Source organism: Hyla sarda, chromosome 4, assembly GCF_029499605.1.
Source record: "Hyla sarda isolate aHylSar1 chromosome 4, aHylSar1.hap1, whole genome shotgun sequence".
Taxonomy (NCBI): Eukaryota; Metazoa; Chordata; class Amphibia; order Anura; family Hylidae; genus Hyla; species Hyla sarda.
In genome coordinates, this window is record NC_079192.1 from 33,107,357 (window position 1) to 33,132,498 (window position 25,142).

A 25,142-nucleotide genomic window follows, 5' to 3' on the forward strand; every position below is an offset into this window, starting at 1 on the left:
AACCTCCCTATATCTCCTCCTATTACTCCATATAACCTCCCTATATCTCCTCCTATTACTCCATATAACCTCCCTATATCTCCTCCTATTACTCCATATAACCTCTCCTATATCTCCTCCTATTACTCCATATAACCTCTCCTATATCTCCTCCTATTACTCCATATAACCTCTCCTATATCTCCTCCTATTACTCCATATAACCTCCCTATATCTCCTCCTATTACTCCATATAATATCTCCTATATCTCCTCCTATTACTCCATATAACCTCCCTATATCTCCTCTTTTTACTCCATATAACCTCCCTATATCTCCTCTTATTACTCCATATAACCTCCCTATATCTCCTCCTATTACTCCATATAACCTCCCTATATCTCCTCCTATTACTCCATATAATGTCTCCTATATCTCCTCCTATTACTCCATATAACCCCCTATATCTCCTCCTATTACTCCATATAACCTCCCTATATCTCCTCCTATTACTTCATATAACCTCCCTATATCTCCTCCTATTACTCCATATAACCTCCCTATATCTCCTCCTATTACTCCATATGACCTCTCCTATATCTCCTCCTATTACTCCATATAACCTCCCTATATCTCCTCCTATTACTCCATATAACCTCCCTATATCTCCTCCTATTACTCCATATAACCTCCCTATATCTCCTCCTATTACTCCATATAACCTCTCCTATATCTCCTCCTATTACTCCATATAACCTCTCCTATATCTCCTCCTATTACTCTATATAACCTCTCCTATATCTCCTCCTATTACTCCATATAACCTCCCTATATCTCCTCCTATTACTCCATATAATGTCTCCTATATCTCCTCCTATTACTCCATATAACCTCCCTATATCTCCTCTTTTTACTCCATATAACCTCCCTATATCTCCTCTTATTACTCCATATAACCTCCCTATATCTCCTCCTATTACTCCATATAACCTCCCTATATCTCCTCCTATTACTCCATATAACCTCCTATATCTCCTCCTATTACTCCATATAACCTCTCCTATATCTCCTCCTATTACTCCATATAACCTTTCTATATCTCCTCCTATTACTCCATATAACCTCTCCTATATCTCCTTCTATTACTCCATATAACCTCCCTATATCTCCTCCTATTACTCCATATAACCCCTATATCTCCTCCTATTACTCCATATAACCTCCTATATCTCCTCCTATTGCTCCATATAACCTCTCCTATATCTTCTCCTATTACTCCATATAACCTTCCTATATCTCTTCCTATTACTCCATATAACCTCCCTATATCTCCTCCTATTACTCCATATAACCTCCCTATATCTCCTCCTATTACTCCATATAACCTTCCTATATCTCCTCCTATTACTCCATATAACCTCCCTATATCTCCTCCTATTACTCCATATAACCTCCCTATATCTCCTCCTATTACTCCATATAACTTCCATTTATATCTTCACCTATTACTTCCAATGTTGGGAATATGTATTATCTATGACATGGTATCATATAATTTTTATTTTAATATTTTCAAGCTCGGTACTTCATCATATATACTTCATTTACTCCTCAATAAACCTGTAGTGGAATGTTATTGTTGTACATGTTAACTATATAATTCTCCTAAAGACCTTTATCATGTGGGATGCAGTCTTTGAGTCATCTTGGTGACCGCTTGCTTAGTTTTAAATGAATAATTGATATGTTTTTAATTAAATTATCTTCATCTACAAACCATAAATATTAATGTGTATAATAAAAATGTGTTTAGTGAGTAATACTTTGAAGGGTTGGTGAAGCAGAAAAAAGATGATCCATGTTGAATAGGGTTGAATTTGTATGTCAGTATCCTACCCTAAGACCAACTCAAACAGAGTCACAGATGCTCCAGTCATCCTTTATTTAGCAGTTGAGCTTTAGGATCACGATCCTGTTTGGCAACAATTGATCAAATTATGATTATTAAGAGAAGACTGTTGAGATGGGTCGAGATTGGTCGTTTTTCCACTAAAGATTTTCAAGATGTATGACTGCTTTTGGATGTTTAAGGACTTTTTTTTTTATTAGAACCAAACTATACTAATATTCCTTTACCAGCTTGCCATTATCTGCCTACTGAATTTGGAACTTCCATGTTTTGTAGAGAAATATCATGCATTTTTAATGGTCGAGGGCAGAGTGATCCTGAGAACGTATTGGGAGAAGTGCGCGCATTCTCTCCCGACTCCATGGAGCCGGCATCCAGGTGTGACACAGAACAGGAGGAGAGAACTCGCTAAGCGCACAGTTCTTCCGGCTCATTCTTGGGTTTAGTCGGTCTCAGAACACTCAGACCCTGACTGGGTGACTTGTCTTATGTGCTTCTTATTCCTGTGTAATTTAATATTAAAATATCAGTTGATCAAAGTTATTGAAAACAGTTCTTTAATTGATTCACCACAACAGTGATATTTAACTAATTAATCAGTAACAACTAAACTGTTTTGTCAACCAGACTTGAAGCGGTACTCCATAGGAAAAAAAATGTTTTCAAATCCACTGGTATCAGAAAGTTATCTAGATTTGTAAATGACTGCTGATTAAAAATGTTAAACCTTCCAGTACTTATCAGCTGCTGTATGCCCCGAAGAAAGTAATGTAGTCTTTCCAGTCTGCTCTCTGCTGCCACCTCTGTCCATGGCAGGAACTGTCCAGAACATGAGCCAATCCCTATAGCAAACCCTCCCTGCTCCGGACAGTTGCTGACACGGACAGAGATGTCAGCAGAGAGCACTGTGGTCAGACTGGAAAGACTACTCAACTTCCTCTGAAGCATACAGCAGCTGATAAGTACTAGAAGTATTAAGATTTTCAGATATAATTTACAAATCTGTATAACTTTCTGGCACCATTTGATTTGAATTTATTTTATTTCTGAGTACCCCTTTAATCAGTTCTTTTGTCCTGGTCTACATCATTACTCATAAATACACGCTTTATAAGATTTTATTGCACAAAACCTTTCAGGGCATGTCTATTGTTCATTCTCACAGTTTTTTTTTTTGTTTTTTCTTTGTTTGTTTTCAAGACTTTAAGATAGTGTTGAATTTAGTCAATTTATTTGGGAGGGTGAATTTTACAGCCTGCTTACAGCTGCTTGTGTGTCAGTATATATATATCAAAAGTCAGATAAAGATCAGGCATTAAATAGTGAGTTCCAATGTGTTTTAAGTTCAAGTTAGACTACTACTTTGAGAATTTAGTGTATATATATATATATATATATATATATATATATATATTTTTTTATGAGAATTTTTTTGTTGCTGTTAAAACAATTGTCTTCTAAATAGATTTTGAACCGTACATCCATTGAAAATATGTATTATATAACATTTACAGAATGTGAACAGGCTAAAACATTTTAAATATTATAGGAACATGTCAACGGAACCTATTACATTAGTTATGCTGCCCTTGCTGAGGTAAGCATAACATAGCAACAGAAAATGTTTGCAGCAGTCTAAATCTTATTAAAGGAGTTATCAAGGAATAGAAAAAAAAGAGCTAATCTCTTTCAAAAACTACTCCTTGTCTGTCTCCAGGTTGGGTATGGTATTACAACTTGTCTCCATTCGCTTCCAACGGAACTGAGCTGCAGGACCACACCCAACCTGGAGATAGACAGGGAGTGGATTTTGAAAGAGTTTAGCTCTGTTTTACTATTCCTGGATAACCCTTTTAAGCACCACAGGTTTTTTCATTTTTGCACTTTTGTTTTTTCCTCCTCACCTTCTAAAAATCATAACGCTTTCAATTTTCCAAACTCATATCAGGGCTTGTTTTTTGCACCACAAATTTTACTTTGTAATGACATCAATAATTTTACCGTAAAATCTACGGCGAAACCAGAAAAAAAAATATTTGTGGGACTAAATTGAAAGTGCATTTTTTGTAAAAATTACACCTTTATTCTGTAGGTTCATACGATTAAAATGATCCCCTACATATATAGGTTTGATTTTGTTTTACATCTGTAAAAAAAATTATAACTTTATGCCCAAAAATTAGGAGGTTTAAAATTTTCTCTTCTGACCCCTATAACTTTTTTATTTTTCAATATACGGGGTGGTATGAGGGCTCATTTTTTGTGCCATGATCTGAAGTTTTCATAGGGGGACCTTTTTTGTTTTGATGGAACTTTTTATTCGGTTTTTATAAAAATGTTTAGAGTATACAAAGTGACCAAAAATACGCAATTTTGGACTTTGGTATTTTTTTTTTTATATATACACCATTGACCGTGCGGTTTAATTAACATTATATTTTTATAGTTCGGACATTTACGCACGCGGCGATACAACATATGTTTATTTTTATCATGTTTTTATAGTTTTTATATGGAATTTGGGAAAAGGGGGGTGTTTTAAACTTTTTATAAGGAAGGGTTAATGTGTGTTTTTTCAAATTTTTTCAAACTTGTTTTTTACACTTTAGTTGTCCCCTTAGGGGAATTTTAGGAGGAATCATTAGATTCCTCATACAGACCAATGTAATTCCATAGAATTACATTGATCTGTGTGCTCTACACTCGATTAATAAAGCCTGGTCCTGCCAGGCTTTATCAATCTCAGAGCTGGGACCAGCGCCGGAGGAGGGGGTAAGCTCTCTGGCTACCTCAGCAGTGGATATCCCCCCCCCCCCCCCCCCCCCCGGAATCTCGCTGCGGGGGGGGGGGGGGATCCACCCCACTGGACCACCTGGGAGTGTTTACAGCTTCCTTTAGATGCCGTTGTCAGCTTTGACACCGGTGATCAAAAGGGTTAATAGCTGGCCGTGGCGATCGCTGCATATCGGCTATTAACGCCTGCCCTCAGCTACAAGAATCAGCTGAGGGCCAGCCGATATGGCACGGGCTCGAGTCGGGAGCCTGCGCCATACACTGTTAACGGCACAAGGACCTGTATACATGTCCTTGGTCGTTAAGGGGTTAAGATATACACAGTAATTCTTGGAAAGAGCGAAGCGTGTACCTGGCACTGCAGGATAGAGAGTCTGGCCCACTTACCTGCTAATGATTGATAGGTTTCTTCCTATTATTGTGTATAGGAAGAAGCCTGAAAATCATAAGCAGGGGGGCTACGGCTCTTTATCCTGCAATTCATATATATATATATATATATATATATATATATATATATTATATATATATATATATATGCTTAATGCCCTATTTCTGTAATATATTTGACTTATTTGACTCTCAGGATACCTTCGCCATTGATAGACCTACGGGTATCCAACATGTTATTTATCCTGAAGAAGGACCCAAACCGAAATGTTGCTTCATGGTTAAATGAATGTAACATAAGAGCACAGCTAATGTCTTGTTACAAAGAGAATTAAATTTGAGCACAATAAGCTAACACTTCGTCTGGAGTGCCGATTTCTTTTTGATTTTCTAAATCTGGCACCCGGGAGCATCCTAAAGAGTTGAGCTGTGCTGCGCAGCTGACGGCTATTGAAAGTTTTTATCCTGCAATGCCCGGCGCACGCTGTCCCCTTCAGCATGTGCGTTTTCCAAAACTACTGCATGTATTATAATAAGTGAAACTGCGTGCTGCAAGGGCACCATAACTTATGTGACTTTTTTTTTTTTTGAAAGTTTTTTTTTTTTAAATAATTTTTCAAACTATTTTATTCATTATCAGGCAAAAATATATATAATGCCATTATCCTTTTAAAACCTATGAACTATATTATTGATTTTGTGCAACATGATGATTCACTAGGTTTGCCTGTATTTATTCAGTATTTTCCATGTGGCCAGATCGTGTGGTGTATCATTATAGTATGCATTTTAGACTTTAGAAAATGTTCACAGCACAAACAATAGTTAGAACATATTATATTCTTGTAATAATTACATTATAACACATGATTTTGTTTTCTACATTTTTAGTAAAATAAATAGAAAAATATATTTTTTTCCATTTTATGAAAGAATTCCTTTGGCGCCAAAAAATCTGAGCTGATAAATACAGAGGCAAAAAAAAAAGAAAAAAAAAAAAAGTGTGACAAAATGATTTTACAAATTAAGAAATTATGATTGTTTATGGGGTTATAATGTGTCTGGCGGGATTATTTTAAAGAAATACTCAAACATATCTGAAAACTGTTTGCGCACTAGAATATTTGAGCACAGTCTCTTATAGATTCATTTTTATTATTATTTTTGATAAATAAACCTGAATGGGCCATATATCAGTGTAAGCAATCAAAGCAATCGATATGCCAGCTTCCACCCATATTAATGAATGTAAATTCACACAACCTTGGCAAGTGTCTTTATCTCCCTTGGGCACCAAAAATTTGATTGTAAGCTTGATTGGGCAAGGCAGCCATTCAGGCAGATTTACAAATAATGTGCTCACTTTTTCATTTTCACATTCTTTATAAATGCAAAATTCTCTCATTAGGTTTAACAAATGGCTGTATGTACCTCTATTTCATATGGTCTTTTATTTTAGACAGAAGTATTGGATTATAGGTAAAAGTCACAATTCGTGAAGGGTGGCCGGGGCAATGATGAGAGGGACTCGGCCGTTGTATTAAGTAATCTACCTAACTCCTTTGGAATGATATACAGTATGCTAACATATGGTTAAACACAGTGATCTGTTTCACGTCCCTTTGTCTACTTGGCCATAGTCATACCGAGTATACTTTTTCTTTTTCGAGCACTACGTGTTTACACGGAAAAGTTAACTATAATCTTTAGATTTAAGTATTTAGTGACTTTCCATTATTATTTGCAGGCAGCCAAATGTGAACCAAGTTCTCCAGTATTATTGTTATTTGGGAGGCAATTTTTATTAAGTTTAAAAAAAATTTAGTTTTTGTATGAAGCTTTAGCTTAACTGGTTAGTGAAAAGTTAATTGGAAAATCAAGCCAAAGATATAACAAAAACAGGGCCTAGGTGCGGTACTTAACTGTTTCCGTACAGTACGTGGCAGTGTTCTGCTAGGATTATTGATTCCATTAAACATGTACCCCAGCTGCTAATACTGCATTTTTTACTTCTAAATGTTAACATTATAAAACTCTTAAAACAGGCCTTAAAACTGTAGTATCTTAGCAAAATACCTGATTCCAATTAAGATAATAAAGTTTCATTCCGTAAGGGGAATATAATTGTATAGAATGTTACATAATATTTTTTGTGTATTGCAAATACAATTTGGCAATTTATTTGGACAAGCGACTGACGAAACAATGGGTTTTGGAAGATAAAAGAAAATATAGTTCGCAACAAATAGGGGAAAAGGTACCACTATGGTACCGAGAGAAATACTTTAAGGCAGATAAAAAAATAAATAAAACAACAGATGGAATATAAAGAATATAGAGGGGAATGAGGTGTGGGAGACTCTCAGAGAAAACATGAACGGAAGGAACGAAAATCCCCACAAAGGGAGAGATAAAGAAGGAGTATTTGATGGTGTGATGGTGAGAAAGAAGCAGAGGAGGAAGAGAAACCAGACAGGGTCTTATTGAGCCAACTTGGCGCTGCTCAAAGACCCCCCTCCCCCCAAGCATCCATCCCCAAAATAATCCTGTACCCCTCCCTTGCACATACTTCCAAGCAGTCTACTCCCCCTCTTTTCATTTTCAACTACCGTCCAAAAAAAAAAAAAAAGGAAAACATTAATATGGTTTATTTCATAAAAGAACAGAGGCTTCGCCCCTTTCCTAAACAACCACCCCCAATCTCTCAGGACTAGGGCCCCCAAAAAATAAGAGCATCCAAAACTCAATTCTCGCCTCCTGATTGGCTATGAAAAACCGCAGTGCACTTTTGGCAGTGGCTAAACCGCAACAGATCTCAGCTGTGTTAGTCCATCCCTCTGCCAATCCAGCCGTGGTCTGGATGCATTTAAAAGGACTTATATTTCCTTTTTTTTTTATTTGTAAGGTATCAGGTACCCACAGATTTAACCTCCTATCCCCACTTCACATTTTCTGTTTTCAACCTAAAATTTTATTATTATTTTATATGTAATAAAAAATTGCCTACTACCCACTGCAGTACCAAAAATGTGCAGCAAGGCTGAAACCTTAAACCTTGTAGCATGTGGTGGTTGAGTTATTGTTTGTCCATGTTTTCATACACATAAATGATTTGGAAATAAACCTTCAAAAGACAGACTTCAATACCCTGGAATAGACAGAGCTGTGAGGTAATGAAAGAGAAAAAGAAGGAGAGGGGGAGAGGGAACCACTGGAGGTTCTGAAAAAGAAGGTGAGATAAAACGGCTGGAAAGGAAAATGTTGGTTGGATTTATACCGCAGCAAAAAGAGTATAAAGCTTCAACGCAACAATTACAAAGCAAAATTATATAGGGACAATAAGTGGAAAAAAAATTGCATAGTAAATAAAAAATAAAGTAAATAAAATTCCAAATAAAATTTGGAAAAAGAAAGGAAAGATGAAAGGATGCTGGTGGAAAAATAAAGAGAGTACAAGCTATTCATGGAGAAGGAAGAAGTGAAGGAAATCTAAGTTTTACCAATGGGAAGCACAAAAGGATGTTGCTATCTTTACAGTCTGTGCTCTATCAAAGTAATGGGGTGAAAGAGGAAGTACAGGTGGCACAATGGAGATGTAGAATGACAAATAAAGTTGTGACAGAATTATTGAGGAAGTGTGGAGCTAAACAGATGATTCCATGAAGCACATTAGGAAAAAATTGTTGGCATAGAGGAGTGTTTCCCATCCAGCATGCCTCCAGCTGTCGCAAAACTACAACTCTCAGCATGTCCGTACAGCCTTTGGCTGTGATGATCAACATTGTTGTTTTGCAACAGCTGGAGGCACACTGGATGAAAAACACTAACATAGAAAATCAGTGTAGGAGTTGATATAGAGATGTAGTGTAGAGAATGGATGGAGGTACAGACAGTACATATGAATAGCAAACAAGTAGATGTAGGCAGTGCGGGTAATTGACCGGAAAGGTAGAATAACAAGAGATATAATAATAAAATAGCTTAGGATTAAGCTATAGATACAGTAAAATATTCAAAATAAACAGAAAATAGGAAAAGCAGAGAGATAGATGAAGTGTAGGTAGTAAGGTAGAACAGAACAATGGCAAATAGGAAAGTACAGGTAGTGCAGTAAAAATGGAGGAAAAGCTGTGACACAGAGGAGGCGATACTGGCGGTAGACGATAAGGCACAACAGTACAACATCGCATAGAATGTAATGGCGAAAAGAACAAAAGTAAAAGACTAGGTATATACAGTATATGGGGTAGTCAGTGAGGAATACAGGAAGAAGGGACACTGTAGTACATACTTTACAAAAGTGAAATGTAGTAAATTGTGGGTCTCTTAGAGCTTCTGCTCCCCACTTCTGCTCTGCTAATCCATCATTGAGTATAGATTTGCCCTATATCTCCATGAGTCTACACTTGTCACTTGAATTATCTTCCAAGAACCCAATGTCACTCTTAACCACATGAGCCTTCTCTCCCTACTTGACTTAAAGGGGTATAACAGGAAAAAAATGTTTATATATATATATATATATATATATATATATATATATATATATATATCAACTGGCTCCAGAAAGTTAAACAGATTTGTAAATTACTTCTATTAAAAAATCTTAATCCTTTCAGTACTTATGAGCTTCTGAAGTTAAGGTTGTTTTTTTCTGCGTAAATCCTCTCTGATGACACCTGTCTCGGGAAACGCCCAGTTTAGTAGCAAATCTCTTCTAAACTGGGCGGTTCCTGAGACAGGTGTCATCAGAGAGGATTTAGACAAGAAAGAACAACCTTAACTTCAGAAGTTCATAAGTACTGAAAGGATTAAGATTTTTTAATAGAAGTAATTTACAAATCTGTTTAACTTTCTGGAGCCAGTTGATATATATATAAAAAAGTTTTTGCCTGGAATACCCCTTTAAATGTACAGGCTTTTCGATAGGACTCAGGGCAGCAAGACTCTATTCACTGATCTGTCTGTCTAATTCTGAGTATATGATTCCACGACCTGCACAGAAGCAGAAATTGCTCCAATATGGTAACAGTCCCTTATCACTGACAAGCTTCTCTTCCAGCGAAAGCACTCAAACTTTCACAACCCAATTTAGGGACTCTCTCTCCCCGAGGAACTGACTGTCTTATAATGGCTCCACTTACTGTACCTCTCCACTCTAGCTCCCCATCAGTTCCACTTAGTTTACAGCCTATAGGTCCACCCCTCAGCTGTGTTCAGGCCTTCTGCAGTTTAACATTCTGAGCATGCTCCTCGAGCATCTCACTTGGTCTAGCCCAGGGGTCGGCACCCCATGGCAGCGTTATCGCTGCCGCGGGGTGAGAGGTTAACGCTGCCACTGCCATAGGGTGAGGGGTTAAGTTACCCCTCACCCCATGGCAGCGGTAACGTTAACCCCTCATCCCGCGACAGCATTAACCCCCCCTCTCCCCAGTGCATTAACCCCCCTCTCCCTAGCCCACCCCAGGCCTGGGCCCCAAAAAAGCCCACCCCAGGCCTGGGCCCCAAAAAAGCCCACCCCAGGCCCCAAAAAAGCCCACCCCAGGCCTGGGCCCCAAAAAAGCCCACCCCAGGCCCCAAAAAAGCCCACCCCAGGCCTGGGCCCAAAAAAAAGCCTACCCCAGGCCTGGGCCCAAAAAAAAGCCCACCTCAGGCCTGGCCCCAAAAAAAAGCCCACCCCAGGTCTGGGCCCAAAAAAAGCCCACCCCAAAAAAATATTTTACATTGTTAAGTGAAAGTCCTTTTTTTCTTCAGATTGACAGCTGACTGCACAATCCTGTATATATAGCATTAAGGTAAGAAACAATATATGCAGTGTTATATTTGTTTTAAATGTGGCAATGGTTTTGCGGCTCCCAGTTTTTTTTTACTTCGGAAACGGGTCCAAGTGGCTCTTTTTGTCTTAAGAGTTGCAGACCCCTGGTCTAGCCACATACTTTCCTACTGGAGGCTAATTTCACCTTTTTATCCTTTACCTGGCCCCTCCTAAGCTGAATTTTGGAACAAATATTAGAACAAATATAACTCAACACTTCTCAAAACCATGTCTGTGGCAGTCTTTGTGTGGCCAAGCACTCATGCATGGCACCTCCTCTTCCTGCAAGCTAGGACCTGAAAAATCTGTGTTTTCTGCTACCCTGTGACTCTGACAAGGTTTGGCAGCAACACCACATATAGTAGCCCACCAGCCTACTTCACATGTTTCCGCAGTTTCAGAAATGTGAGGCGCATGATAACATGGCACATAAGTCAAGGGAACACACATTTTAATGTAATGTTAAATACAGTGACCCCTCGACCTGCGTTGGCCCCGACATACGAACATTTCAACATGTGATGGACTCTCAGAGGCCATCGCACGTTGAAGGCAGCATCAACATACGATGCTTTTTTATGTCGGAGCCATCGCATAAACGGCTATCCGGCAGCGCAGACTGCTTCAGCTGACACCGGATAGCCGTTTACGGTGCCCCGTGAGCTCCGGTGATGTCTCTTACCTGTCCTCGGGGCTCCGGCGCATCCTCTTCATGATCCCCTGCATCGTCTGCGCTCTCCATCGTCGTCATCACGTTGCTGCGCACTCCGTTCCGTCATCCAATAGGAGCGGCGTGTGTAACAACGTGATGGTGGCGACGGAGAGTGCGGATGCCGGGGAAGCAGAGGCCTTGCCGGAGCGTCGGGGACACCTCGGGGACGCGGCGACAGCGATGGACAGCGACATCCCGGGCAGCGGTGACGAGCGGTGACGGTCCGGAGCGGCGGGGACAGGTGAGTACAACTTCCTCTAACAGTGGTCTTCAACCTGCGGACCTCCAGATGTTGCAAAACTACAACACCCAGCATGCCCGGACAGCCAACGGCTGTCCGGGCATGCTGGGTGTTGTAGTTTTGCAACATCTGGAGGTCCGCAGGTTGTAGACGACTGTCCTATACTTTACATTGCATTGGTGAATGCTGTAGTTTTCCCTATCTTGTGGATTATCTGAGTGGACTATTTGCCTGTAATATATGTACTGCTGAGCACCACATTGGAGGAGTTGTGAGTCTGTTTCAGTGTGCAAGTAGCATGTTCTAGGCTGGATATTAGGGCAGTACTGGTGCTGTTTCTGCCTGCTCTGCTAGACCACAAAGAGCTGGGAAAAGACAGTAGGGCATGAAGATGAAAGACAGGAGTACTTAAGAAAAAAAAGTGCTGATCATGAGTACTGTAGAAGACCGTAGTACTGGTAGAAGACATGTGGCTTGATAGCATGTTAGGAGTTGCCGTAGCAACAATAACACAGCAAACAAACGCCTGTACTCTCTAGTGATGGTTGTCGTTATGCTCCAGTACTTCCTTTCAACTATATTCTTACACAGTAGCAATCTAACTTTTTGACTAAGGTCTGATTGCTTAAAGGGGTACTCCGCTGCTCAGCGTCACATCCCCGCCCCCTCGATACAAGTCTATACGAGGGGGCGTGACGGCATAGACTTGCATTGAGGGGGCGGGACATGACATCATGAGGGGAAGGGCTATGATGTCACGAGCTCCCGGCACCAGGCTCCAGCGTTCGGGACAGATTGTTACAAACGCTGAACAGCGGAGTACCCCTTTAAGACTGATACTCAGTTGATATTGTGTTGATTTCTAAAGACATCTAAACACCAAGCAGCTGAAATGAGTCCCATATCGTTATTAAAGCTAATTTCTTTAAAAAAAAAAAAACCTTTGCATCTGTCCCCAGGTTATGTGTGATATTACAACTTGGCTCCATTCACTTCAATGTAACTGAGCTGCAGAACCGTACACAACCTGAAGAAAGACAGGGAGAGGTTGTTTTTTTTAAAGAAATCAGCTCTGTTTTTGTATTCCTGGATAACCCCTTTAATGTTGGAGTTCGGATTGGGATCCTATTTGGGTACCACTTCCAGGTGTTCTCTATTGGCCTTAGTTTATTGTGTCATAGCAAGCCAACTAGTATTGGTTTCATGAAAGGGTATTCAACCAACAGGCCCTTCTGTCTTTAGAGGCAAAACTATTACCATAATGGTAAAGTGGGGAGACATTTGTATTGGTCCCATCTTTCTATTATGAATGCTTCTGGTTTCTACCTCAATGAATATATAAGGTAGTATATATTTCCTAGAAAACATATGCAATAAGACTGCTGAACCTTGGAGTCAGACGAGTGGTATTTCAAGGGGTACTCCGGTGCTCTCTGCTGACACATGATCAAGAACTGTCCAGAGCAGGAGAAAATCCCCATAGCAAACCTATGCTGCTCTGGACAGTTCCTGACATGGACAGAGGTGTCAGCAGAGAGCACTGTGGACAAGACAAATAAGAAATTCAGAAAGTAAAGAATTTCCTCTGTAGCATACAGCCGATAATAAGTACTAAAAGGATTAAGAGTTTTTAATAGAAGTAATTTACAAATCTGTTTAACTTTCTGGCACCAGTTCATTTAAAGAAAAAAAAACTTTTCCTCCGGAGTACCCCTTTAAGGCTCAATTCCCTTTAGGAAACCCCTATAACTGCTTAGATAAGAACACTTGCAAAACTTTTTATCATATTCAGGGTTATGGGATTCTGGCTAACCAGGCATCAGTATTCCAATAACCCAAGATAACTCAGAATTTATAAATAGAGTAGAAAATAGGTATTAAGTTTAATCAGTAAAAATAGTAAAGCTTTAGTTCATAATTTTTTTTTAGATATGCTAATGTCTGTTTAACTAAAAATCCCTAATAAAATATTTTCTTTATAAAAGGATTAAATGCAACATCAGATTGTCCATATGTTTGTACATATAAGGCCTCACACACATGACTGTATTAGATCCTCATAGGACTTCTGAGTTGTGCGGAGCCATATCACAGCTCCCATAGACAACTGCACAGCTTTCAGTATATACAGAGACATATAGAATTTTCTTCTTGTCAAATTGTGAATTAATACTATAGGAAAATTGTGGGATGCTGCATGGGACCCGGTATCACAGAGATAAGGGACATCATTGCTTTTAAGGGGGAATTCAAGAATGCAACACTACATGAAGCATCATAAAAAAGGCACACATAATGCTTATATATGTTTAGCACAGAGTGCCGGAATTCTGCGCAGCCTCTTACGGTGTCTGCAAAGAATGAGATTCTTTTACCAGTCAGACCAAATTTTAATAGTTGGGATCATTTTTTTTTTAATATAAGTAAGATCCGTATGAAACGGTTCAGAAGGAAAATACTGTTTCTGATCTATAGACATTCAGTAATCAGAAAATTTACCATACTCAATAGTATTTAAAAACACATATATATGGTTAATCACAGAGGTGGGATGCAGATGTAGGAGTTGCATCTAGTGTCTGGTGCCCATAAAGTACCCTTGCCACACAAGGAACAGCAAAATAATTTAAAAAAAGAGAAATAAGGAAGCTAAGCAAATATTAATGGTTAAAATAACTTGCATGATTGAGATTATTTTGTAATGGTCATGTTAACAATGGCTAGACATTTTTGCATTAATAAGATCTGTAGCCGCAATAAGGAAATAATTTTGGGTAGCTGTTTGCCCCTTGTTAACATATTAATATAGCTAGATTGTTTGTTTCTCTAGTCTACTAATGCACCATCTTATAAAGTAATCTTATCATGGGAAACAAGACAATAGACCAATTATAGAAAAACACGAACAATGTATCTGCTGCTTAAATGAAATGACGCAACAGGAAAACGAAGAGTAAATTTAAAAAAAAAAGATGACGGAAAATAAGTTATTAAGTGGGACAGCAAAAAGGATAAAAGGAAATTTTTATTTGGAAGAAGGAAATAAGGACAAAGGAAATGGCAGTAAACTGAATGGAGAAAGGACATAGTACAGCGGAAACCAAAACATGCATATAATGAAATATAGATAGAAAATTTGCTAGCAATAATAAATGACAAATCACAAGGGACCTAACTACTAGAAAATAAAGTAAAAACTAGCTTCATAAAATAAAAAAATTGGGGAATTTCTTATTTACATTCAGAGGCGGACATCAATTATGACCTATTCCTGCTAAGGCAGGGTTCATATTTATCAGGCGTTCGCCACACAGTTTCCCTCTGGCATGCACCAGAGGGAAACTGATGCTAGAACTGACCCCTTTCATTTGAGTCGGACAGTTCACGATCATTCAGCGTCTCAATTTTGAAGTCGGATGGTTGGGCACGCCGAGAGCAGCTTGCTGCATTCCCCTGTCTGCTATCCAGAAACAATGGATGCCATACAACTGATGACAACTTGTGATCAGTTGTGGCATCAGTTGTGTCCAGATCTAGGCTGAGTTCACTTATGCCGGATGCCAGACATATGTGAACCCATCCTAACACAGTAGAAGAACTTGTGTTAGTGTACAGGCCTAGGTATTTTGTTTTTAGCTAAAATAAGATTATTATAGTGTCTGGATTGGAATGTATCCATTTACTGACACACGGGAAGTGTTGATTTTTCAAAATGTATCACAAAAAAAGTTAAAAACTATATTATGAAGTTTATAAAGTTTAGATTATAACTATTTATTTACATAAGTCTGGACTACCCCTTTATTTAAAAAAAAATCTACACCTGGAATTACTGTGACCCTTGTAACAGAAACATTGATCCTTGATCAGCCTGGCTCCTGATCCTCTTATTGCCCCATAAATATCTTATTACAGTAACCCGGCTCCTGATCCTCTTATTGCCCCATGAATATCTTATTACAGTAACCCGGCTCCAGATCCTCTTATTATCTCTATAATATCTTATTACAGTAACCCGGCTCCAGATCCTCTTATTACCCCTATAACATCTTATTACAGTAACCTGGCTCCTGATCCTCTTATTATTTCTATAATATCTTATTACAGTAACCCGGCTCCTGATCCTCTTATTACCCTATAACATCTTATTACAGTAACCCGGCTCCTGATCCTCTTATTACCCTATAACATCTTATTACAGTAACCCGGCTCCTGATCCTCTTATTGCCCTATAACATCTTATTACAGTAACCTGGTTCCTGATCCTCTTATTACCCCTATAACATCTTATTACAGTAACCCGGCTCCTTATCCTCTTATTACCCCTATAACATCTTATTACAGTAACCCGGCTCCTGATCCTCTTATTACCCTATAACATCTTATTACAGTAACCCGGCTCCTGATCCTCTTATTACCCCTATAACATCTTATTACAGTAACCCGACTCCTGATCCTCTTATTACCCCTATAACATCTTATTACAGTAACCCGGCTCCTGATCCTCTTATTACCCTATAACATCTTATTACAGTAACCCGGCTCCAGATCCTCTTATTACCCTATAACATCTTATTACAGTAACCCGGCTCCAGAGCCTTCTATTACCCTATAACATCTTATTACAGTAACTGGGCTCCTGATCCTCTTATTACCCTATAATATCTTATTACAGTAACCCGGCTCCTGATCCTCTTATTACCCTATACCATCTTATTACAGTAACCTGGCTCCTGATCCTCTTATTGTAACATCTTATTACAGTAACTGGGCTCCTGATCCTCTTATTACCCCCTGTAACATTATATTACAGTTCACACACACACTAAACCCAATACTCTGTTTTAGAGTGTGAGTGAACAGGAGACCGATGAGTGGTCACTGACTGTTATACGTACCTGCACTCTGTACATCTGTCCCTCCAAAGATCTGCTTACATCTTCTGTGAATTGAGTGCTGGAGGCGGGCCCGTCGGCTCAATTTGAATATTCATTGTCGCGGGTCATGTGAGCGCTCAGTTGGCGCAGCGCTCACATGACCTGTGAAAATTAATATTCAAATCAAGCTAGCAGGCCCTCCTTGCAGGTACGTATAACAGTCAGTGACCCCTCATCGGTCTCTTGTTCACCCACACTATAACCGAGTGTATTGGGTTTAGTGTGGTGAACATGATGACCGTTTTCCTTTATCATAGTTTTAAAATTCATAATTTCTGCTCTAATATCTAGAGAATAAAATGCAGTGATTTATTGCCCTTTTAACATTTCTTTTTAATAATCTAGCTTCTGCATTGGCTTATGCCAACCTTTATGTCAATGCCAATAAAGCTGCTGGACTTTAAAAATGGCCGCAATCCAACTGGGCAGTGGAGAGAGACGGGCACATCATTCAAATGGTAATGACCAGCATGGCATAAAGCCCTCTTTCCCCCCTTATGCAAAAATCACACAACCTGGCATTGCCAGTCATGTCTGTACACCCTATTCTTTATCTTCAGAGTGCCGAGGCTCAATGCTTCTGATGAAGAGACTGGTCATCCAGATTGCTGTGTTGTCTGTATGTAGCCTGGAGTATCAAGGGAATGCTGGCAATGCTTTTCAAACTTATGTACACATGTTTTGGTGCAGATGCGCGTGTGTGTGACGGGGAGGCTGGCACTACCACTGTCCAAGGTCTTTTCCAAGAAAGCTCTCTCCTCACTATGAATTATTCAGGCTCTATTCCTTCCAATTCCTTGCTGGTTCTCTTGTCCCCTCTTCCCCATATCAATAATTAATGGTCTTTTAATTAGCTTGAAACAAGCCCCATATTCCTCTGGGGAGACACCCCCTCCTCTCCTGCACCTCAAAAGCACCATTCTACTGCACACTTTACTAAGTCAAGATGGAAAAAAATCTAAAATATTTACTTTATAGGGTGTGACTGTTGTGGGAAAATGTAAGCTATATGAGTGTAAGCATATAACTATACTATAGTTTTAGAGTTTTTTATTCACATCTTTTAGTATGATGATGTCGTCACAAAAAAAACACAAGTGCCAGTAGCGTGCAGATTTGAATGTTTCAACTCCAGTATCTAAACCAAGATAGGCTTTATGTAATCTAGTCATGACCAGCTGGTTGTGGTAGGAAGTGATAGATGTAGATGTACCTACAATACGAGCGTATGGTTGCTTAAATTATTGGTATATCTAAATTCTAGATCTAGAATTTTTTTTAAAGCAGTTTCCTTCTCAGTTGATATTAAAGTGTCCCTTTGTTTAAGGGACATCAAAAATGTTGATCGCTTGGGGAGAAGTGCAATTTACTCCCTGGCTGGTAGCAATCTGCAAGCCCCATTGGTTGGGTTCAGCAGTAATATCCCGACCAAGCAAAACTTTTGATATGTCACTTTTGACATCAATCTAACAGTTAATGCTTAAACCAAAAAGCTTTAAGAGTACCTGTCACCAAACTAAACTTTTAATACATTGTTCCTTATGTAATTATAAGACACTTTGCTATTCTCTTGCTGTTAAAATTCTCAATTTATATTTTTGTAATGTGATTGAAAAAATGGCCACTAGGTGGCTATGTTCTGTTCACTGCCACAAGTCAAACAGTTAGTTTGGTCTCCTCCCAGCCTGGCAGGAGACCAAACTCAAGTGTGTGTGGGGCATGGCAAGGCACAGCTGTCGCAGGCTTCAGTGACATTGCGTCAGCTGGGGAACGCCCATGTTCTCCTACCACCTGAGTTCTCCTTTAAAGGCTATGGTCACACACTATTTCTGAGCCTTATTTAGAGGTATAAACAGCTGAAAGAAAAGCCTATAAGCAAAAACCAGCTGTGTGTGAACAGAAAAACAGCTCGATATTCGGCTTAAAAACTGTGTGTAAACATCATCTAAGATGTTTTATGGTCCATGTTAAGGGTAGGGTCACACATGCCTGCATATTTGCTGCTATGTATCTTCCTACCCATTAAAGGGGGTACTCCACTGGCCAGCCTTCCGTCTGAGCTCGGCACATTTAGTTCTGAATGCTGTGCGCGTACTGCGAGGGTCGGCAATGCCCCCTCGGGCCGTCAGGCTACGCCCCCCCCCCCAATACTACTCTATGAGAGGGGGCGTAACGGCCACCAGACCCCCTTCCATAGACTTGCATTGAGGGGGCGTGGCCTGACAGCACGAGGAGCCATGACCAACTCCCGCCACGCACGCACAGCATTTGGAAGATTATTTCCAAATGCAGCCGAAAGCCGGGCCAGTGGAGTACCCCTTTAAAGGTTAAAAAATACAGCTGTGTATTTTGCTATTTATTGTCTTCAATGGGTAGGAGAATATGCAGCAGCAAATACACAGCAAAATATGGCACATGTGACCCTACCCTAAATCTGCATTTTCCTTAGCATGAAAAAGAGAGTATTGCTTTGAAGGTATCAGCTTCTTTTTTTCACACTACATATTTTCCAAGTGGAATTCCTCTCTGGGGTTCTGCTGGGGGAAAATAAGAAGCAGCAGCCTTCCACTGCTTTTAATGGGATTCTGCTTCACCACTCACACTATGAATTTTTGAGCCCAGACTTTGCTAAATGAATTAACCTGTTCCTCCCTTACTTGTCTAGCCAATCATTGCACAACACATCTCATACTTCTCTTTGCTGTGCCATAACAAAGTGCTGGTGGAAGTGTACTGAACAGGGTTGCACTGGGCTGGGCTGATGATTTACACAGTGCACTCTTATAGGTGGCATGTAAAGGGATTTCAGGGTTACTGCTGCACTGGGTTATAAACAAAGGGCAGTGTGAGCACTAATGAAATAAACAGCAGGACAGCAAGGAAAGGGTACCCTAAGCACTAAATATTCTGGCACTGTGCTGGGGTATGATTTATACAGCTCACTGCTATAGATGACATGGGGGGTGATCTACAGGTTTTTCTAATTATAGAAGGGAAATAAACAGCAGCAGCAAAGTATAGAAAGGGTTACACTAAGCACTGTTCCTGCCGAGATAAAAGGGAAGCCTTGATTTATCTGGCATAGAAAGTGCAGAGCCTCTTAATATGCAGGCACACAATTATTCTCTCCCTCTCTCTAGCACAGAGCACATAACTATGTTTCGTCCCCACTTCCTGTAATCTGTTTTGTTACTAGAGATGGATTTGCCCTAACAACAGGCAGTGGACAGCTAATCGCAAGGAAGGGATACACCAAGTGGCCAAGTCATTTTTGGTAAATGAATGTACAAAAATGTTAGGAATCACATAGGCTATCACATGGAGGGGAGTTGTTTGACCATTTAAAGGTGACTCAGGATTGATAAAGAATACGCTAATAATATTGAAAATGTCATTGTTTTACCATTTAGGTAATTTCTAAAATGTATTCTGTTATTTTTTCCTAAATGACTGCTCTGTGCAGTTCATAACTCATAATTGTTTCAGTATTTCTTATTAAGTGAGCTAGCACACGGATTTTCCACATACCATTTGAAATAATTTTACTTACTCCTCAGTTGCTTTGTTTGCACTGGTGTGTATTGTGTTTTTTTTTATTTAATTTTTTATAGAAAATAAATAATATGATCAATATATCCAACCTCAGCATAAAAAATTATCTTCTCTTCTTTACCATAACTTCATCTACCATCACTTTTCCCACCAGAACAACCTATCCCCTACTTACAGAATTGGTGATAAGTTTCTGACTGCTGGGACAAACCAAAATCTCGAGAACAGGGACCTGAATGTCCAGTAAGAAGGAGCAGCGGTCACACGTGCTCATGGCCACTCTATTCATCCTCTATGGGAGCTGCCTGTGATAGCCAAGAAAATTAGATGCAAGGTAGAGCGTACCCGCGATCGACACTCTGTTCCGACCAGAGACGGGAAACTTAGGTCATGGTGGGATGACTCCTTTAACAATGTTCCAACTATAGTATAGATGTTTACCCAATACAACTAGTCTATCTACTATACATGGTTTTGTTGATTTTGTTTGCAAAGCCAAAATTATAATACAAGTTCGGTAGGACAAGTTGGGGTCGACCGTCTACGTGTTGCAATCTATTATTACTGGTAATTTGCATGTATGAGCCATCAATTTTCACAGAATTGTAGTTATGAATGGAAAAAAATGAATGTGTCGGAATTAGCCCATATATTACAACTGTTGCTAAGTAGGAAAATGCCTATTATATGAGTAATCAACAGCATAGACATAGGCAGCAAATTTAGGGATTGCGGAGTACAGACATTGTCTAGTGCAGTGTTTTCCAACCAGAGTGCCTCCAGCTGTTGCAAAACTACAACTAGTAGGTTTGCAACAGCTGGAGGCATCCTGGTTATAAAACACTGGTCTAGTGCCCAGCGTATCAAACTGGTGCATTAGCTATGACAATGTCATGTCCTGCTGTCCCATGACACAATTGCATGACTGCTGGATATCTCTTACTGTCGTTATGGTTGTGAGTTTCTGTTGCGACATATGTAGCATATCCTTTATTAACCCCTAAGTGACCAAGCCAATTTGGACCTTGTTACCATCTTCGTTTTGTCATCGCTGTCACTATCACTTATTAACAAAACAAATTTTTTTTTCATATGAGAGCTTGTTTTTTGTGGGACATGTTGTACATTTTACAGCCACCTTTTTGGGATTCATATAACGTATATTTTATGCATTTAAAATATGCACCATTCACCATGTGGTAAAAATAGCATTATTCTTTTTATTCTCTGGGTCAGTTTTACTAGTTTTTCTAGTTTGGCACAACAAAGTGTCATCACATTTCAAGACCCATTTTTTTTTTCTCGACAGAGGTGCATGGGGGCTTGTCTTTTGCAGGAAAAGTTTTTAATTTTATTCTTTATTTTTAAAGGTGGATTAACAGAATACTGTCATTCCTGCATCTTATTGTTTATTTATTTATGCATTTATTAATTTATTTATAGTTAAGCTCATCACAATTTTTTAATTTTATTTTGGAAGGTAGATTAACAAAACACTTAATTCTCGCATTTTTTTGTTTATTTATGTATTATTATTTATTTATCTATTGTTTAGATCCGCAGAGTTTTGTTTTACATTCTTTTATATTTTATACAGAAATACATTTTTAATATGCATTTTTCTTTTATGAGGGTGGAATGGGGGAATTTTTTTTATTGTTTTATTAAACTTTTTTATTTTATAAAAATAAAAGTTTTTTACTTTGTAACTTTCAAATACGATCTTTTGATTGCTGATATAACACACTGCACTTGTAGTGCAGTATATTATACCAGTCAGCACTTTGTAATGTATACGTCTGTGCCATGGAAGCCTATCGGCACCCCGGATTTCATGATTCGAATGCAGCATTTAATGGGTTAAACTGCCCAAAACTAGATTTCTCCAGTCCTGGCAGTTAGCGGAGACCAGATGGCTACATAAGCAGCCAGGGCCGCCATCAGGGGGTTACAGGTAGTACACCTATAAGGGGCCCGGGTCCAGTAAGTCTCGTCAATCGCCGTCGCCCAGTGTAACAGGGACATCCCTGTGTCCCTATTGATCTATTCAGGATGCAGGGATGTCACTGACGTGCCTGCGTTAGCCCGTACAGAAGGAGCAGAGGAGCGCCACGGAGCAGGGAGACAGGCTGCCGGTCAGGTAATTATAACAGCATAGCACGCTGCCCTCAGTGCTCCAACCACTGCTCCTCCAGCCCAGTGACAAACAGCTATAGCCCATAGGTCCTGGATCGAAGAAGCAGTGCTTTGAGCACAGAAGCAGGAAAGTACACAGACATACTTTCTGCAGCTATATACTGTACATAGCTGTAGGCAGTATGTCTGTGGGGGCATAGGGGGCATACACCTTCCTATGGGGTTCACGGGGCCTACACCTACCTAAGGGGTACAGGGGGCCTACACCTACCTATCGGGGCACTGGGGGCCTACAAATACCTATGGGGGCACTGTGGGCTTACACCTACCTATGGGGGCACCTTGGGCCTACTCCTACCTATGGGGGCACTGGGGGCCTACACCTACCTATGGGGGCACTGGGGGGCCTATACCTATCTATGGGGGCACTGGGGACCTACACCTACCTATGGAGGGGCTAAACCTAACTAAGGGGGCACTGCGGGCCTACACCTACAATTGGGGGCCTACACCTACCTATGGGGGCCTACACCTACCTATGGAGGCCTATGCCTACTTAAGGGGGCAATATGGCGGTCTACACCTATCTATGGGGGCCTAAAATTATTTATGGGGGCACAAAGTGGCACTATCTACTGGGACAATACACATGGGGAGTTCATAAAGAGGCGGCATTTTGCTGGAGAAAGAGCCTAAAATGTTTGCCTCAAGGCCTCAAGCTGTGTAAGGGGCCCAGAACTTTCTGATGGCAGCCGTGTAGGCTGCATCTCATCCAAAACCCCTGTAGTGACAGCTATAAAAACACAAGTATGGGCCATCACTAAGGGGTTAACCTGTCGGGGACGAAGGGCATACAGGGACGCCCTTCCACCCTGTTACTTAAGGACCAAGGGCGTACCTGTATGCCTGTGGGAATTTCAGTCCCCGCGGCGGGCGGGGACCGGACCGGGATGCCTGCTGAAATCATTCAGCAGGCATCCAGTGCAAATGCCTGGGGGGGTCGGCGACATGCGGTTTATTCCGGGCTGATCGGGTCTCTGATGACCCGATAGCCCGGAAAATAGGGATGATCTGAGCTGTCAGTGACAGCCCCGATCATCCTAGAGGATAGGAGCGAGGTGGCAGGGTGCCAACTCCTCCTATCCCCTGCGATTGGCCGATCGGCGAATCGCAGGGCAGGGGCGGGGGGAACGTTCATTTCCCCTGCTCTGCCCTCTCCTGGATGTCGGGGCAGAGCGGGGGAAGATGGCGGCGAGGTGTGGGGGCCGTGGATGCGGTAACCGGCGGCAGTCACACGGCGACCAGGACCGGCAGCAGGCAAGTGGTGCGGCAGCGGTGTCAGATGCTGCAGTGAAGTTTGCCGCACAGTGATCTTAACTGCAGCTTCTAGGAGTTTCAAAGCTACAACTCCCAGCATGCCCAGACAGTCCAGGCATGCTGGGAGTTGTAGTTCTGTAACATCTGGCCCTTCAGATGTGGCAGAACTACAACTCCCAGCATGCCTGGACAGTATCAGAATGCTGGGAGTTGTAGTTTTGCCCCCCCCCCCCAAGTGAATGTACAGGGTACATTCACATGGGTGGGGGTTTACAGCAAGTTTCCCTCTTCAAGTTTGAGATGCTGCAAATTTTCCGCCGCAGCAGGAAACACACTGTAATCCACCGCCTGTGTGAATGAACCCTAAAAACACTACACTACACTAACCCTAAATAAAGAGTAAAACACTGCATATACACTACACCCTTACACTGTGCCCCCCCCCCCCCCCCCAATAAAAATAAAAAACGTCTTGTACGTCAGTTTTTCCAAAACGGAGCCTCCAGCTGTTGCAAAATAACAACTCCCAGAATTGCTGGACAGCCATTGACTGTCCAGGAATGTTGGGAGTTTTGCAAAAATTGGAGGCACCCTGTTTGGGGAAAACTGACGTACAGTATTTTTGGTGGTGGAGGCAAGTGTTATGCTTGCATCCGGGTACACCCCTATCAAAATCCCTAATTTAGGTCTCAAATGCGCATGTCGCTCTCTCACTTCGGAGCCCTGTCGTATTTCAAGGCAACAGCTTAGGGCCACATATGGGGTATTTCCGTACTCGGGAGAAATTGCGCTACAAATTTTTGGTGGCTTTTTCTTCTTTTACCCCTTATGAAAATGTAAAATTGGGGTCTACACCAGCCTGTTAGTGTAAAAATGAAAATGCTCTGTGGGTGCACAACAGGGCTCAGAAGTGATTGTGCACTATGTACATTTGAGGCCTTAACTGCTGATTTGCACAGGGGTGGCTGTTGGTTACAGCGATTCTGACATAAACGCAAAAAAATAAACACCCACATGTGACCCCATTTCAGAAACTACCCCCCTCACGGAACGCAGCAAGGGGTACAGTGGGGATCAAAAGTTTGGGCACCCCAGGTAAAAATTTGGATTAATGTGCATAAAGAAGCCAAGGAAAGATGGAAAAATCTTCAAAAGGCATCAAATTACAGATTAGACATTCTTATAATATGTCAACAAAAGTTAGATTTTATTTCCATCATTTAAACTTTCAAAATAACAGAAAACAAAAAAATGGCACCTGCAAGAGTTTGGGCACCCTTCAGAGTTAACATCTTGTACTGCCCCCTTTGGCAAGTATCACAGCTTTTTTGTAGCCAGCCAAGAGTCTTTCAGTTCTTCTT

At 40.5% G+C, this 25,142-nt stretch overlaps 1 protein-coding gene and 1 long non-coding RNA gene across 7 annotated transcripts in view; one reads left to right on the forward strand and one right to left on the reverse strand.

Annotated features, from left to right (window-relative positions):
* The window catches only part of LOC130367742 (uncharacterized), a 429,675-nt gene that overhangs the window by 174,832 nt on the left and 229,701 nt on the right, over positions 1 to 25,142 (forward strand). The window contains exon 3 of one of the 2 annotated variants that reach the window (XR_008892153.1): positions 20,483 to 20,662. This is a non-coding gene — a long non-coding RNA (uncharacterized LOC130367742). Of the gene's footprint in view, positions 1 to 20,482; positions 21,081 to 25,142 lie in introns of those variants that run through there. The other variant, XR_008892152.1, reaches the window with a different exon arrangement.
* NFIX (nuclear factor I X) overlaps positions 1 to 25,142 on the reverse strand; it is a 199,006-nt gene that overhangs the window by 135,525 nt on the left and 38,339 nt on the right. The window lies entirely within an intron of this gene.